Source organism: Eptatretus burgeri, chromosome 3 (genome assembly GCF_056783735.1).
Source record: "Eptatretus burgeri isolate ZD-2024b chromosome 3, Ebu_testis_v1, whole genome shotgun sequence".
Classification (NCBI taxonomy): domain Eukaryota; kingdom Metazoa; phylum Chordata; class Myxini; order Myxiniformes; family Myxinidae; genus Eptatretus; species Eptatretus burgeri.
In genome coordinates this window covers 94,433,417-94,449,758 of record NC_140963.1, presented here as the reverse complement: position 1 = coordinate 94,449,758, position 16,342 = coordinate 94,433,417, and the positions used below count along the sequence as shown (strand labels likewise).

General features: G+C 40.8%; 1 protein-coding gene across 17 annotated transcripts in view; it reads left to right on the top strand.

Annotated features, from left to right (window-relative positions):
• LOC147030477 (transcription factor 12-like) overlaps positions 1-16,342 on the top strand; it is a 336,231-nt gene that overhangs the window by 122,845 nt on the left and 197,044 nt on the right. Inside the window, exon 1 of one of the 17 annotated variants that reach the window (XM_085874597.1) lies at positions 4,350-4,577. The exons of the other annotated variants lie outside the window; for them this stretch is intronic. The gene's annotated coding sequence lies outside the window, so the exon portion shown is untranslated. Of the gene's footprint in view, positions 1-4,349; positions 4,578-16,342 lie in introns of those variants that run through there. 17 annotated transcript variants of the gene reach the window in all.

Genomic DNA, 16,342 nt, shown 5'->3' with positions numbered 1-16,342 from the left:
GTTGTTTTTTGCAGGCAGTTTGAAACTTTTTTTTGCGTTTTTCCTTGCAATGACATTACGATAGGCATAAAATGTTTGCGATAATTGAAAAATTGGTCATTAAAACTAAATTACGAATAATCGAAACTACGATATGTGAACTTCCCGTTAGCGAGGACTTACTGTATTCCTCAAGGAGTCGCTCCTGGTAGATAGCAGCTCTGTTCACCTCAGTGTGACCTTAAAGAAGTCACACGTGGTCACCTTTTGGTAAGATACGGGTCATTGGTTTATTTGTTTGTCAATTGCCTGCAGGTCACAATTCTAAACTTATCATCATGAAACTTTACTAACTTTGAAGTCAAAGGTCATCTTCGGTCAAATTTCTAAAATTGACATTTTTCATCCAATTGACTTGAAAATTAAACAGGATTTGCATATTACGTCACTGAATTTGGAAACCAACTATTTTTGAGATCAGAAGGTCAAAGGTCAACTCAAGATCAAACTTCTAAAATCATCAATTTCAATCTGAAAAATAATCACTTTTCATCCGATTGACCTGAGGCTTAATCCAGGTTGTCAGTTTTAATCCGAATGAAATGGACAATTTGATGTATCCCTGGCAACCTTTGGAGAGGAGGGTGGATTTTGCGATTATCGTGCTCTGCACAATCTTTTTCTTGTTTGTTTGTCCATTGCCTCCACGTCACATTTTTTTTCATGAAATCGATCTTCATGAAACTTCACCACATAGTCAAGTTTGTCATAGTGAAGAAGCCTATTGTTTTTGAGGTTAAAAGGTCAACATAGGCCAAAGGTCAACAAATTTGTCAAATTTCTAAAATCCTCAATTTTCATCTGATTGACTTGAAATTGGAAGAGGATTTATATTTCAGGTCACTGAATTCAACCAGCCAATTATTTTTGAGGTCAACATCGACCAAAAGGTCAACATAGGCCCAAAGTCAACAACTCAGGTGGTATTTCTAAAATAATTAATTTTCAACCCATTGACTTTTTTTTTGATTCGATTTTGGTGAAGATCTGAATCTGGATCTGGACACGAGAATTATTTAATCTTTTGAAGTGATTCTTCACCATTGAGAGATGGGGCCAAAAACGAAAAAGTACTGTATAGCATGATATTTCAAAAATCTATTGGGCCTGATATGTTCTCATGGATCAGGCATTATGTGGCAGAGGTATGCGCTTTACCGAGTGCCCTTCGAATTGTAGTTATTTTTGACTAGCACTTTTGTCTTCACAGAATGAACTTGAACAGTACTCGGTGGAGCACATATCTCCCCCAGGTTAAACAGTTTATGTTTTGTATCCCCCTGATAGGCCGGATCTGCATCCAGACCTAAACCAAAATCTAATCAGCTTATTTTTCTCACCTACTTCAGTGATCCACCACATTTTGTCATAATCAGCCACAACCTTTTGAAATATCATGCTACATCTCGTTTTTTACCCCATCTCTCAATGATGAAGAATCACTTACAAAATCACTCGTTTCTGGATTCACCAAAATTGAATCGATTGGGTCTTGTCACACACCCAACCTTTCCACCAAAATAATCCGTCCATAACTTTTTGAGATATCCTACTCACAAACAGGCTGGGGTGAAAATATCACCTCTTTCCACCTTCAGTGGTGGAGGTAACTAAATCAATCCCAAATGGACTTGAGGCATTTCTCAAGGCCAATGGGGGGCACACTGATTATTAATTATATATAAAGACAGTTTTGATTTTTTTTTTTTTCCTGTTGTAATAAGTGTTGTATCCTTATGAGTTCATGGAAATCCCTTGAAAGTGCTTTTGTTTTCGTATTACAATGACTTATTGTTATCATTTATCAATCAATAAATATATTCTTGGACTCGTACTTTTGCACCCCACGGTACATACATGTACATTTATTATATTTTTTGTTCTGCACAATCCTATTGACTAAGACTTATTTTGAATTAATCATTCAAGTAGATGCATATCATGTCTATTTTTAGGCATTTAACTTTTTTTTTCCAGTGTGAATTTCACATTAGGTTTTTTGACCTTTAGTGGCAGGACGGTGGTCTGCTCGACTGGTGTTCATTGTCGTGTGCTTGATTCTGCTATCGCTTGTTTACACAGTAAATTATCTTTCAACCTTTGGCTTGGGAGCATGTCTGCAATGTATTTGGATGTGTAATGAAGGCCTCATAGGCATGGACAGTATATATATATATATATATATATATATATATATATATATATATATATATATATATATATATATATATATATATATATATATATATATATGTAAATAAAGGCTATTTAAACTTTTCAGTTAGAAATTGAAATTATACAGCCTTATCTAACAAAGAAAGTGTATTAAAGCTCAACCATGACCATTTAATCAATTATCAAAAAAGTACTGTTGTTCATTGTTGTTTTTCGGCACTCAAGTTATCTCACTGCAAGCACATGTTAACAAATCCTTCAAAACCTAACGGTGCACTTCAATCGATTATTACATGATTGGCATGTTTGACGTCCCCATCTAAACACTTGGCTTGGATGCTGAGATCTCAGGTTCAAATCCCATAGACTGGTTTTGATTTTTCCATTGTACTCATGTCCTTGTAATTAATGAAAAATTACAATCCATCCATCCATTTATCCATTGGGACCATACTCTGTGCAGAGCGTTGGTGCTGCCTAAACTGTCTCCTTGGCTATTGGGCACAATCCTGGACGGGTCGCCACTCTGACACAGGATACCAGCAAGCTGGCACTCATTTTGCCGACCTCAGAAGGATGACAGGCAGTGTCAACCCCACCTGGTATTAATTCAACAGCCAAGTGGGATTTGAACTCAGGATCCTAGGATGCCAAGCCCACCACCCAGAGCATTAAGCCAACACCATGCATAAAATTACAATGACATCTCTTAATGGCCTTGTTCTTCATGTGATTCTCTGTCCAAGCTCTGGCTTCAGCCTTCGATCATGATTTGAAAATACGTATAGAACTTGCCCATATGATATGCGGTCGCTGTTTTATTACTCATCGTGTGTATTTTAATTTTATGGTGTGTTTTTATTTCGGTTTGGCATTTGGGGGTATCGAAGCCTTTGGTCTTTCCACACCTCAGTACTTAGTTTTTATAACACAATGTAGAATAGCACAATTATATTATTTCTGAAGGTTTGTTCTATACAGTCATCCAAACAAAGGGTAGGCTCAGGCTCCTACTGTATATTCAACTTTCATAATACCTTTAGGGGCTTTGAAGTTCACAAAAGCTACAACTATTAAAAAAAGCTGCACAATATATAAATCTGTCATTGATGCTACGAAAGCTACTGAAAGCTGAAGTTTGATTAATCAATATACTGCGACGCATCGGAGACTGCCACACGCCACATGTCGGAGACTGCCGCCCACATAATTGTCGCCGACACCTTGAAAACTAGTTGACGAGGATCATCAACCACCACATGTTGTCTGATTATCAAAAACTGTTGCCGACTAAGCTGTCACCAACAATATTGTTGCGTTGCGTCAGCTTGTGTGCGGCGGCCCGAAAAGAGCAAATTTGAAGAATCCTCAATTGTCAAAAGTCCTCATCCTCAATGCGAGAAACTACCAGGAGATACAAGTTGTTAGACATAGGTTTCTTGCAGGGGTGTAAAGTGTCATCTCAGAAATATAAATAGGATGTGACATGCGTGTGATAGGTCGGCCAAGTGGCCACTTCCTTAAATATCATTGTGGGATTTTATCAAAACCTTCGGTCTTGGAGCCACTGGGTCTTCTTTGGAATTTTAAAATTTTTAATATAATGGAGCAGACCTGATATTTAACCCTTGATACAATGCAGTTCATAGTGACTCTTAAATTTGCTTTCATTATTGTTGTAATGTGCTGAAAAGCATATCACCTGCAATTGTTCATCCTCCAGTTTGTTGTATTGCACCTCTTAAGACTACATTGTGTATTTTGAACAGTCATTCCAAGTGGCAGTGTTTGTAGAATGTTGCTATTTTTCATTGTTTGATTTAAACTTTTCAGTTCCCTTGTGGAAAGTGGTTAAGCTATTGTGTATTCATGTAGAGTATCAGATAGAACATTTATGTTCTAGCATGAGCACCAGTGGTTGCTTCTTTGCCTGGCTGTGCTCCAAGCGATAGTGGCAAAATGCATCGCACTACCCCCGCCTTCCGGCCTGGAGAATAGGGAGAGAAAGGATAGTTTTGCTTGATTGCTATTGCCCGAATCGATGTCCTCTCCCCCCTCCCCCTTCTGCTTATCAGTCCTCATTCCAGACTTCTGAAGTGTATGCCAAGCAAAGCCGTTTGCCCATCGCGTGGGATTTGTAATGCAGGATCGCTGCGCCAGCCTCTTCATAGCTGCTGTTGTCAAGCCAGTTTGACAAAGGGCCGGGGAGTATGGTTAACTTGGAATAGCGGCATCCTGAGCTTTGGAAAAAGATCTTTGAAGATGTATCCCTTGGCATTGCTTTCTGACTTGTAGGAAGAACATGTATCTTTGTTCTTATTCACTTTGAGAGACACATGTAGTTTTATTCGGCGAAGGCTCAGGTGTGTGACACATTTTGTTTTGAAATTGTTAAACAAAGCAATTAATGTACAAATAATTGTTCAGCAGCTTGACATGTATTCTGGAAGTGTGAACAGTTAAGAAGTAACAGCTTCTGTATGGGTTGGCTGTTTTGTGTACATTTTCGACACATTGAAATGTCTTGACTTTTCGTGTGCCATTTTAACTTGTGCTAAAAACGGCTTATCGGACCTGCACACAAAAAAAAAATGTTTGTTTTTATTTGCGATACTGCAGCTGTTCCCTTGTTGCACTCTGCCACTATTCAGCACAGCTTGGCCTTGTGGTTTTTTTTGTTTTACTTTTTCACCTGAGCGCAATTCGCCGCAGACTCTCACACATGCTGCTGCAGCACCTTCGTGTTGTGCAAACATTGTGCAGCTCTACAACTTGATTGCAAAGTGTTTAGCTTTCATGACAAACAGACAAAATAGTCGCTTTTGCTGTTATATTCATTCCACTGCCTGCCTTGCACTATATTGATGTTTTTGTCCTGCCAAGGGCAATCATAATGAACCCTCAGTGCAATGCATACATAGTACAATAATACCAAAAACCCACCTTTAGTTGTCTACAAGAAAATGGGTCTTGCATAGTAAAGGATGTATGCTTTTGAGCAGTGGTTCCCAACCTCTGGGCCCCAGACTTCATCGGCAGGATTTGTGGGGTAGGAGGGAGGGGGAATGTAACAGCCTTCCAACACCCACCAAATGACGTCATGCTGTGACTCACCATGCATCAGAAGCGACCATTCATGGAAGGCAATGCTTCATCCTGCTTGTGTTATAATTTTGTCACAAAGATAGTCCTATGTGGTAGATGGTGGTCCACAAAACGTTGGAGGTTTGGAAGGATTCCACACACCCCCCCATAAAGTTTGGAAACCACTGACCTTGAGAACAAAATTTGGTTTTAACTGCTTTTGCTCCAACGAAGGGTTAATGCCTGAAATGTCAGCTTCCCACGGCAACTAACATATTCAATCAACATTCTGTTGATTTCATCCATTGTTTGACCTGTCCGCGATGCAGATAGACACTAGCTTTCACCATCAAAACTCGTTCTTCGTTTTCGTTTAATTGTACATTGTTTACCTTTCTTCATCTTATTTAAGGAAGTTATTCTTTCTTTTGAAATCACCGTTTGCATTCCACGTTCTATTTGTTTCTGAGCAGTTAATACAGGCTAGCTTTCTACGAAAACTGCAAGATACTTAATTTTTTTTTTTTTGTCAGGTGAGCTCATTGTCCACCATTTTGCATTTACTGCCCAGGTACATGTCTTGGAAGGTCTGACAGCACTTCAACATGATTTAAATTTGATTTCTGTTGGTTCGGGTGCTCATGATATATGCAGTGCACCAAATGTTTCTTTAAGCTTTTATTTCAAACCAAAGTCAGACCTTGCAACGCATGAAATATCGGTAGCTAACCTGTTAATAATCCTGATTGCCTTTTCATTTCCAAGTACCAACTAGAATAAAATAAATAAATAAATAATAAATAAATTTTTGCAAAAAAACCCAAAAAACTCCAAAACATTTTTGTCTAATTATCACATTCTTACTCTTTTGGCCTGTTTTGATTAAAACTGTGTTGATTTGACCTTTTTGTTACTATTTATTTGGAATACATTTAAATAAATTGCCTTTCTCACTTCTCTCAACCTGAGTCGGTCAGTGCCCACTGATCTTGGCATTGGGCACAATTCCAAAATGTGTCTGATGCTTCCTGAAATACCAATCAAATGTGCACATAAGGTCATTTGCGTGAGTGACGAGAAAAAAAACAGACCCCGGAATACAAAGACATGGCCTTTTTTTCTGACAAACAGGAAACATTTCAAGAATCGCAATCAAACTATGCTCCTGGAGTGTATACAAAAAGTGACGTATCTTGAGGGAAAACTTTACTCCATTCCTGAAGCCAAAAATGAGATTTGAAGTATTTCCTCAGAAAGTAAATTAATTGGTGGGATGGTAAAGGCCAGTATTTGCATGGCTGTGAGTGTACTTTTTGTGCTGCGCAATACACGGCACCATCAGTTGTGAAATTTGGAGGAAGCCCCATCTTCAATCTGTTCACAGCTGTCATTGTTAGAGGCAAGCATGGCTATACTAAATTTTCTAATTTTGAATTCACTTCTTGAAAAATGAAAAAGAAGGTATAAAGCCTTTTTTGTTGTTGTTTTATGTTAGCTGCGATCAATTAAACCAATAAACTTGAACAGGAGAGATGGAAGGGTTTGCTCTTAATGCAGAAACAATCCGTGCTATAGTAGTTGTACAAATTTGAACCTTATATATTCAAAATAAATTTTTCTCAAGGCAGAGCAGAAGCTCAAATGCCAACAGAGAATAAACTACAAGGACACTTGGGAGAGCGCATCCTCCACGTAATGTCTGATCCACGAGAACATATCAGGCCCAATACATTTTTGAAATATCTTGCTATGCAGTACTATATCGTTTTTGGCCCGATTTCTCAATGGTTAAGAATTACTTTTAGATATTAAATAATTCTCGTATCTAGATCCGGATTCAGATCTTCATCAAAATGGAATCAATTCGTAGTGGTCACACACCAAACCGGTCCACCAAGTTTCGTCCGGATCCATCCACAACTTTTTGAGATATCCCGGACACAGACAAACAGACAGAAAGGGGTGAAAACGTAACCTCCTTCGCCTTCGGTGGTGGAGGTAAATATCGTGCTACATATCGTTTTTGAGCTGTATCTCTCAATGATGAAGAATCACTTTAAAATTCGACTAGCCGGATCCAGATCTTCACCACAATCTAATCAGTTCGTCCTTGTCACACACCCAATCTGTCCACAAAATTTCATCCGGATCTGTCCGCAACTTTTTGAGATATCCTGCACACAGACAGGCAAACAGACAGAAAGAGATGAAAATATAACCTCCTTCACCTTCGGTGGCAGAGGTAATGAGAGGCCCTGAAGTGTGTACCATCTGTAGTGGGTGATTGTAGCCAGAGATTTAACACAAAACATCAGGAGAAACTCGGTTCGTCCTGGTGGAGATCAGTCCTGGTGAAAGTCACTATATATTCAAAAGACTACCATCTCAGCAAGATTCCTTTGAAACCCAGAGTGCTTTGTCTGTTCCTTTATAAATATAAAACGTTGGGTCGCCCGATCAAGATTGGGTTACTTGGACTTCAGTAAACCATCAAGAAGATTTATGTTTAATGCTGTAGCAGAGATTAACCCAGCAGTGCACCATGGCAATAATGGGCCAAATGGCCTCATTTCCTTGTTTGAGGTCAGTTTCTCCGCAGTCTCATGTGGAATTTTTTTTAAGTGCTTTTCAGACGTAGACACACACACACATACACACACACTTGCTTCGCGGGGGTATCGAGGGGGTTGTATCCATTGGCTGACACTGTGTACCCCCAGGTTGTATGCAAAATTTTGTGGACATTGGTCAAGGGGTATGGAACTTTATAGAAATCAAAGAAAAGATTTCACTCACTCACTCTTGTATATACATGCATACATACATACATACATACATACATACTGTACATACATACATGCATCTGTACATGTAGTGGATAAAAAAATGGAAATAATGTAGTCACTTCATAGGGCATTTGGCCACCACATGCTGCCGGTATGGCCTGTATGCACCGTGGCAAAGAGTCCACCAGCATCCAGAATTCTGCAGCAGGGATGCGGCACCATTCTTCCATGAGAAAGTCAATCAACTCACACCTGTTTGATAGAAGTGGAAAACGCTGTTTCAGGTGTCGTTCCATAATATCTCATAAATGCAAGATTGGGTTCAGATCTCGTGTCTGAGAAGGCCATGACATATGGATAACATCAGTGTCATGCTCATCAAACCATTGGGCGACTACATGTGCTCTGTGAATGGGAGCATTTGGGGTCTCCTCTTGCAGCCATGTTAGCCATAATTATAGACAACCAGCCAGGCCTGTGCAGCATTTTTAGCATCTAAATTCCAGATAAGGTATTGTCATCACGTATCATCCGTCTGTCCGTCCGTCCATCCATCCATCTCCTATTTGATTTCTCCGGCCAAACCGCTGGGCTGATCCGGCTGATATTTGGCAGCAACATTCCTTTCTTGACCGGTAACAGGGATTGCAAAGCTTGTTCTGGTCACATGATTTTAAGTTGTTTAAAATCGCTGACTTAGTAAATTTCTTCAAAAATCTTCTTCTCTAGACCCACCACTCAGAATGCTATCAAATTTGGGTTCCAAAATAAGGCCAGGGTAGGGATGTTAAATTGTGGATGTCATGCCAATCATGTGACCGGAAGTGTGTCAAAATGACCGACTCAATTTTTGGGAAAAATCACGTAAATTCCTTCAAAAATCTTCTTCTCCAAATCCACCAGTCAAAATACTACTAAATTTGGGTTGCAACATTAGGCTAGGGTGGTGATGCTAAATTGTGGAGGTCATGCTGATCACATCACCGGAAGTGTGTCAAAATGGTGGACTTGGTAAATGTTTTGGAAAATCATATAAAGTCCTTCAAAAACCTTCCTCTCCAGACCCACCAGTCAGAATGCTACCAAATTTGGGTTACAACATTCGGCCAGAACCCAGATAAGCTGCAGGTCCAGTGGTCCTATTTTTATACGTGACCCTAAGCATGCTGGGATGTTATTTACTTAATTAATACATGGTCCACACCTTTGTGAAATTGTTTGTTGTCCCTCATTTACCGAGGTGCTTATTTTGTTTTTTTTACCCTCTCTCATGTTTGTTGTTGCTTTTATGGGAAATTATTTCGTTCTTGTTTGGAGTGCTGGGCCAACGTGAACATGATGGGCCAAATGTCCTTTTCTCTTGTAAAACGTTTTTTTCATTAGTTGTCGGTTGTTGAACTCAAAGCACTTTCCGTACTTAAACTGACGTATGAGTGTTGGGTTATGCACACCTTTCTGTTTCATTCACTTCTGTGACTTTCTCATGCAAGGCCACATGTTAAACCATTGTTTACTTTGACACACTTCAAAAAGTCTTCTCCCCCACCCCCTTCTCCCCCTTGTTGCATCTTTCATCGAATATTACTAGATTGTATTTGTAAAGAAAAAATAAATTACATGCTCTTATTCAATTCAGGATTATATAGAAAACTAGCTCTGTTTGAATATTATTATCTTGCCAAAACGAAGTTTTTGCAAGATATGTTAGTCAGCTTGTATGTTTTTTTTTTAATTTAATTTAATTTTATTTTATTTTTTGTCTGTAATCACGTATAAAAAATTCTGCAGAGCACAGTTATCATTGGAAATTTTTGTAACTTCCCATATCAGAGGCCTATAGAGGTCCCTTTCAGCGCATAAAATTTTGAAGGTCAAGGTCAAAGGTCAAAGGTCAAGGTCACTTTGTCACAAATCAGGGGAGTCGACGAAACCCTTATTTTTTGAGTAATTTTGATCGGATCGTCTTCAAACTTCATGGGAATATAGTTCATGGTCTGGCGCTCAGCTGATTAATTTTTGGTGGCGATTGGCCTTGACCTTCATGGTTAACGCCTAAGGTCAAACATATTTGACCCCAAGGTCAAATTTTCAAGTTTTAGGAACCATATCGTGTAGTACCTCAAATTGAACACCTCGATGAGTGCTTTCTAGATATGTCAAGCTTGAGACATTATGACGTCATTTGGTGACGTTATGAGGCAAACGCATATTTTTCATGGTTACTCTGTGGAACGATTCTCATCGGAATCTCTCGTAGGCAGATATTCCTCAAGGAGTCGCTCCTGGTGGATAGCAGCTCTGTTCACCTCAGTGTGACCTTCGAGAAGTCACACATGGTCACCTTTTGGCAAGATACGGGTCACGCTGCGGGTGACATTGGTTTATTTTTTTGCTAACTTAGGCAAATGTATTTTTGTTGAGAGGGCTGGCAGGATAGGATAGCTTTGAGGTACTCGCACTCACCTTAAGCTGTTTAGCTTTTGTTCGAATCTTGACCCAGCTATAAACTGTCACCCTGGTGTTTCTCATGCAGGACGTTACATCGATGTGTGCGCCGTCCATCAGAGGGACGTTAACCGGGGTACCCGTCTGCCGGCACCTGTCATTGGTGGATGATAAAGATCCCAAGGCATCTTTTGCAAAGAGGAGGCGAGTTATTGCTGGCACGCTGAATAAATTACAAATTCCTACCACTACCAGTCAAGCATATAATGACGGAGTGGTGATCTGTCCAGGATTGGTTCTAGTCTTGAGAATTTCTCTGCTTCTGAGTGCCCTGGAGCTCTGTTAAGAGTATGGGCCTTCATTATTATTAATGTTTCGGGAGAGTTAAAGTGGTGCTTTAGGTTCAGGAGTGTTTAGCTTGGTAGTTGAGGAATTTCCAAGTTAATGTGGTGCATCATAGGTTTCCTCATGACACATTTTGTCCGTGAAAATAATGGATTTTGCGAAATCTAAATTATGAAAACTCCATAAATTGTGAAAGTGTTTTGGGAGGTTCTTTTGGCAGTTTTGTTGCCTGAAATTAGAATATGTACATATATTATTTCGAACAGTTATATTGATGCACTGTTCTTCAAAATATTCTTCTCCAGACCATACTTGCTATTCAAACTGGGATTTTATTTATCATGAGGTGAGCACTTAGACTCGGGAGAAAAGAAAGTTTAAGAAGAACCAAACCAGGAAAAGCCACACCACCCAGAAAGTTTTCTACTGAAATAAAGTTTTGCCATTTATATGAACACTTGTTGAAAGTGACCTTGAAAGGATAATGTATTTGGGCCTCCTTTTTGCCTTTGAGAATGTCTGTTTTGCTGCGTATCTTTTTTCTTGCAACAGGCTCTGTCGAAGAATTATCTGAGAACAGACAAATCCCAGCAGCTCACATAATCGGCTCATTTCTATTGCGCTACACCTGGGCTTTGAAAAACCGCAAGTGGTTTGAGCTCTCACTTTGTAGATTGAAGATGTTGGCAACCATGTTTTCTGGCAGACTTTTGACCCGGCCTTGGGGATGTGCGATTGAATTGAGAAGCGTGCGGCGAATGTGCGGGCATCCATGTGCTGAACGCAATTTTGTGGTCACAAACCACAGGCATGGTGTTGTAATGCCCTGCATGAGGTGCCATGCTAAACTTAGAAAGGCACATTATTGATTACAGGAGCACCCAAGTGGGCCAACCTCCCCACCCCCCTTCCAACACTCAGATGAATATGTTGATTTTGTGAGCATTAGACAAGTTTTTCGAGCTGTTCATATAATCTTCAATTGTTTAACAAAATGCTTTCCAAAAATTGCTTGAAAGACTCGTGCATTTTAGGAATGGGGTTTGAGCAAGCTGGATCAGTTGCATTTCATAGGCGGTATTACATACCATATTAAAATTAAATGTGCAAAAATAGAATTGCCAGTCGATTAAAATGTGTGGGATAAAGCCGCGGGAAATTGCACGCTGTGTGAATTGCCACCAGGATTTGAGGCGGCGTTCTTTGCCGAGTGTTTAGAATTGGGTAATGTGAAATTACGGCATGCACGGTCTCCGTAGATGGCTTGCAAGGGCACTGCAACAGGACGGTTGTTGATGTGCGGATGTTGGCTTGGAGAAAGGGAAGCTTTAATGCTACATAAAACCGAGAAAGCCTTTCACTGGAGATTTCCTAACTTATGGAAATGTGTTATGGGAAAAGTTTCAAAATGAGGCAGTTACTATGGTGACAAATTTTAGGCATGCCCGATGTCTGCTTTGTTCTTTACAAGAACTCTGTGTTTTGCTGTCTGCCTGGTTTTTTGTTTTGTCCAGTTTGAAATCACTGCCAGTGTCTACCATAGTAAAGCCTTATCAGACACGTAGTTGTGTTTCTGATTCCAAAGCCTTTCTTCCTAATATAACGCTGTCACGTTTGTTGGGATGTTGAGGATGCTGTTTGTCACCTCTGTCTTTGTACAAGTACAGAATCAAGATGTGCATAATCACATGGTTCCTCAAGCAGAGCTTGACTTTGTAAACGACCTGCACCGGCCTTTCTTTTGTGCATGCTTGCTCGTTTTGCTTCCTTTTTTCTTTCCTGAAAGCCTCGTTATTTATTGGATGTGTGGTAAGACTGGTAATAATGGAGAGGACGCTTGAAAGAGGTTGCAGGGCAGGAATATCGTCCGTTTCTTTGGTTGTCTTGATGGATGCTTAAAGGAGGTTGAAGGAGAACATTTTCCTTGGTTGTCTTGATGTTTATCGATTTGCCAAATCTCTTGCTGTGATACATTCTGTCAGTTCAGGTCCATTTTAAATTTTTCCGAGGTCACTTTGCCAGCACTGTTGGGACATTCTGATTACGATGGGATGGTACCTCTAGCCCATTGTACCAACCCAAAAACAGTGTTTAGTGTTGGTTAAAAGGTGGAAACCTTTGGCCATTGAAATCCAGTCATGCTGTAATCCCCACTCATGCTGTGATGCACAGAGTTGTTTGGGTAACTTGTTCCTGTTAATCTGAAAACCCTTTCCATGACCATTGATTTGGATTAGCTTTTCAGGATACACCTGGCTTGCTGAAGGATCGGTAGGGACAGTTGCATGTGTCTTGGGACCGATGGTTTACATGCCGGGACGCGGTCAGGACCCTGAGGATTGTCAAACAGACCGTCCCTGGTGGTGCCGTTAGCACGTGTAGTTGCGTGCTTGATTGGCCTGGCCATGTGGAAGGCTACCATCTGTCTTCCACTTAACCCTTTCCTGACTTGTATGTACATGCATGAGAGGCAAGATGCTCTGTGGGTTGCCAGAGTTTTTAGCCCACTATCTTGCATTTGTTTCATGGAAAGGCTGGTGTTGTGAAAGTGGCTTAGGTGGAGTAACACAAGAAATAGAATGTAGTTATTCCAAAGCAAGACGAGGCACCATTTCCTTGTTGGAGGTGTTTTCCCCAAAGGTGCCAGGGCAACTTTTTGGTAATGTCCTCACCTCTTGGCGAGATGGTTCTGTATTTGATTCTCCATGCAATTATTGTATCTGACGAAAAGTGCAATTTAGTGCCAGCAGAGGGCAGTGCATAATGGAGCATGCCATTACTTTAGGGGATGACGAACAGCTTTAGTTGCAGGATCAAAAATGTTGAAGTTGGGAAGATCCAAATTCATTACTGAAGACACGACCAACAAGTACACCCATCCAGCAGGCACGGGCCGGTCCAATGTTTCACACACCATTCCAAGCCATCTGGTACTGACTGTGCAGGAGACCACCCTGTGGTTTAAACGTCGGGCCTGATCCTTGTCTGCCAGGCCACCTATACTCTTTGCAGGTGTTGCTGTCAGTTTTGAATTTGAGTAAGACGTAGCATATATTTCAACTGAGTGTGACTTTGGCTGATACTTTGACAGAATTCCAAGTTATATGTGAATATTGAGCTTAAAGTTTACATTGCTGCCTCATTAGGACCCTTGCTGGTCTATAAATATAAAGTCTGCAGTTGCTCAGTGGAGGTGAGTTTCCTGGAAGGGACAATTTCATCGTGTGTGCGTGCGTGCGTGCGTGTGTGCGTGTGTGTGTGTGTGTGTGTGTATGTATGTATGTATATATATATATATATATATATATATATATATATATATATATATATATATATATATATATATATATATATAACTAGAACTCTCATCTTGAATGTATGTATGTATGTATGTATGTTTGTTCCCGAAATACAGCCAAAACGGTACAGGATAGTGCAAACATTTTAGGCCACCTTACGCACCATTCGCCTGCAGTGTGCAGTATCAAGTTTCGTTCAAATCGGGAAACGAAAAAAATTATTAACAAGCTCAAATGACCTAAGATCCTCGTCCTCTTAATGATGACGTCATAAAAACGAATATGACATTATTGTGATGTATCAGGTTTGCGATAAATTATCTGTGCTAATGCCCGGCTTGATTCTCGCAAACAAAATTCAAACAGCTTGCCTTGTTTCAGAGATAATGGTATTGGCAATTTCCATTAGTGGCGATATTATGACGTCAACTTTTTTTATCGGAATAATTTCCAAAATCGGAGATGGTTAATGCCTGCGCGTGGGCTTTCTGCATATACATGGCAAGTTTCACGAAGATCCAATGAAAACTCTGGGTTGTGAAACAAAAAATGTCAAAGAATAGGAATGACGTCATAAAAATTTATATGACATCATAGTGATGTATCATATGTGTGGTAATTCATCTTTGCTAATGCCCTGTTCGATTCCCGCAAACAGAATTCAAAAAGCTTGCCTAGTTTCGGCGATAATTTTTCGGCGATTTCCATGAGCGGAGATATTTTGATGTCATAACTTTTTTTCTAGGAGAAATTTTCAATATCCGAGATGGTTACTATCTGCGCAGGGTATTTTTTACATATGTATGCCAAGTTTCAGGAAGTTTCGATGAAAACTGGAGGCTGTGAAACAAAAAAGTCCACAAGAAGAAGATGAAGAACAACAACGTGAGTAAGACAGAGATCCTCCACGAGGATCGAAAAAATCAATTCCCGATTCAGTCAAGTACTCTTCGGGAGAATTTGATCAATGCAAACAAACTCAGTGGTATAGTTTGCTGGAGCTATATTTTTTTTTTTTTGAAATGATTTTTTTCATCAACCGCTGTCACAACGGGAACCCAACAGGTTCACGGGTCGTCCAGTATATTGTTGTGGGCTTGGGTTCAGTGGTGATAAACGAACACTAAGTAGAGCAGTGAAGTCGTCTCCCACCAAACACCCGGAATTTAGGTCACGACTCTCGAACAAGTCCGAGAGTTCACGGGTCACTTAGCGAACCGTGGTCGTCAATATTTTGATGGCGTGGGGTAGGGTTAATTGCCTAATTTCAATATACCTAAATACCCACGTCATCCAACTACTGGGAAAAACCACTCCCTCGACCGACTTTGTCCGAATTGAGTTGCTATCAATGACTCGGATCCCGCATAACCGAGCAGAAGTTACCAAAGCCGGACCAAATGAACAACCTACGGCACAAACGGCCTTACTAATTCTCAATACGCACCTTGCAAGGCCAATGAAGGAAAGCACAGTGAACGAGCTGGTACATTTAACAGGGGTTTATTTTACAAAGAATAATTGGGGAGGGGAACACAGAGCAGAGTTATCACGAATAAAAAGCAGGCAATATACAATGAGCAAAAGCACTTAACAATCCTACTTAAAGACGGAGCCCACGGACACACACACACACACACACACACACACACACACACACACACACACACACACACACACACACACACACACACACACACACACACGCAAGAAACTGGACCCCGTGGGTCTATTTGGCCTTTCAGCTCGGATGGAAGGCGAGCTGAGGGCAGGGGCCTATTCGGTTACCTCCCCGCCTCGTGCGGTTTCACCGGACCCGCACTTGTGGAGCTCGGAGTCCGTGACGGGAATGGGGATCCCAGCTCGAGCGCTCCAACACAAACCACCACGGTGGGACTCGAACCCACGACCCAGACCAAGCTGCACTCGTCACCAAGACCGCAGACCGCAATCGCCACGATCCTGCAGAACGCACTCTTGTCTGCCCAACACTGGTCCAGACAACCACTCTACCCTTCTGAGGTGGGAGGGGTCTCTTCTCCTCCCACTCGCCTCCTGATTGGACAAGGGGTTGTCAGTCGACTCGTCACCTCGCGATTGGCTGGGGTGTGCGTGTCATGCTCGCCCTTCGCTCATTGGCTAGAGGAAACAGTCCATGCCCTTCCTTGG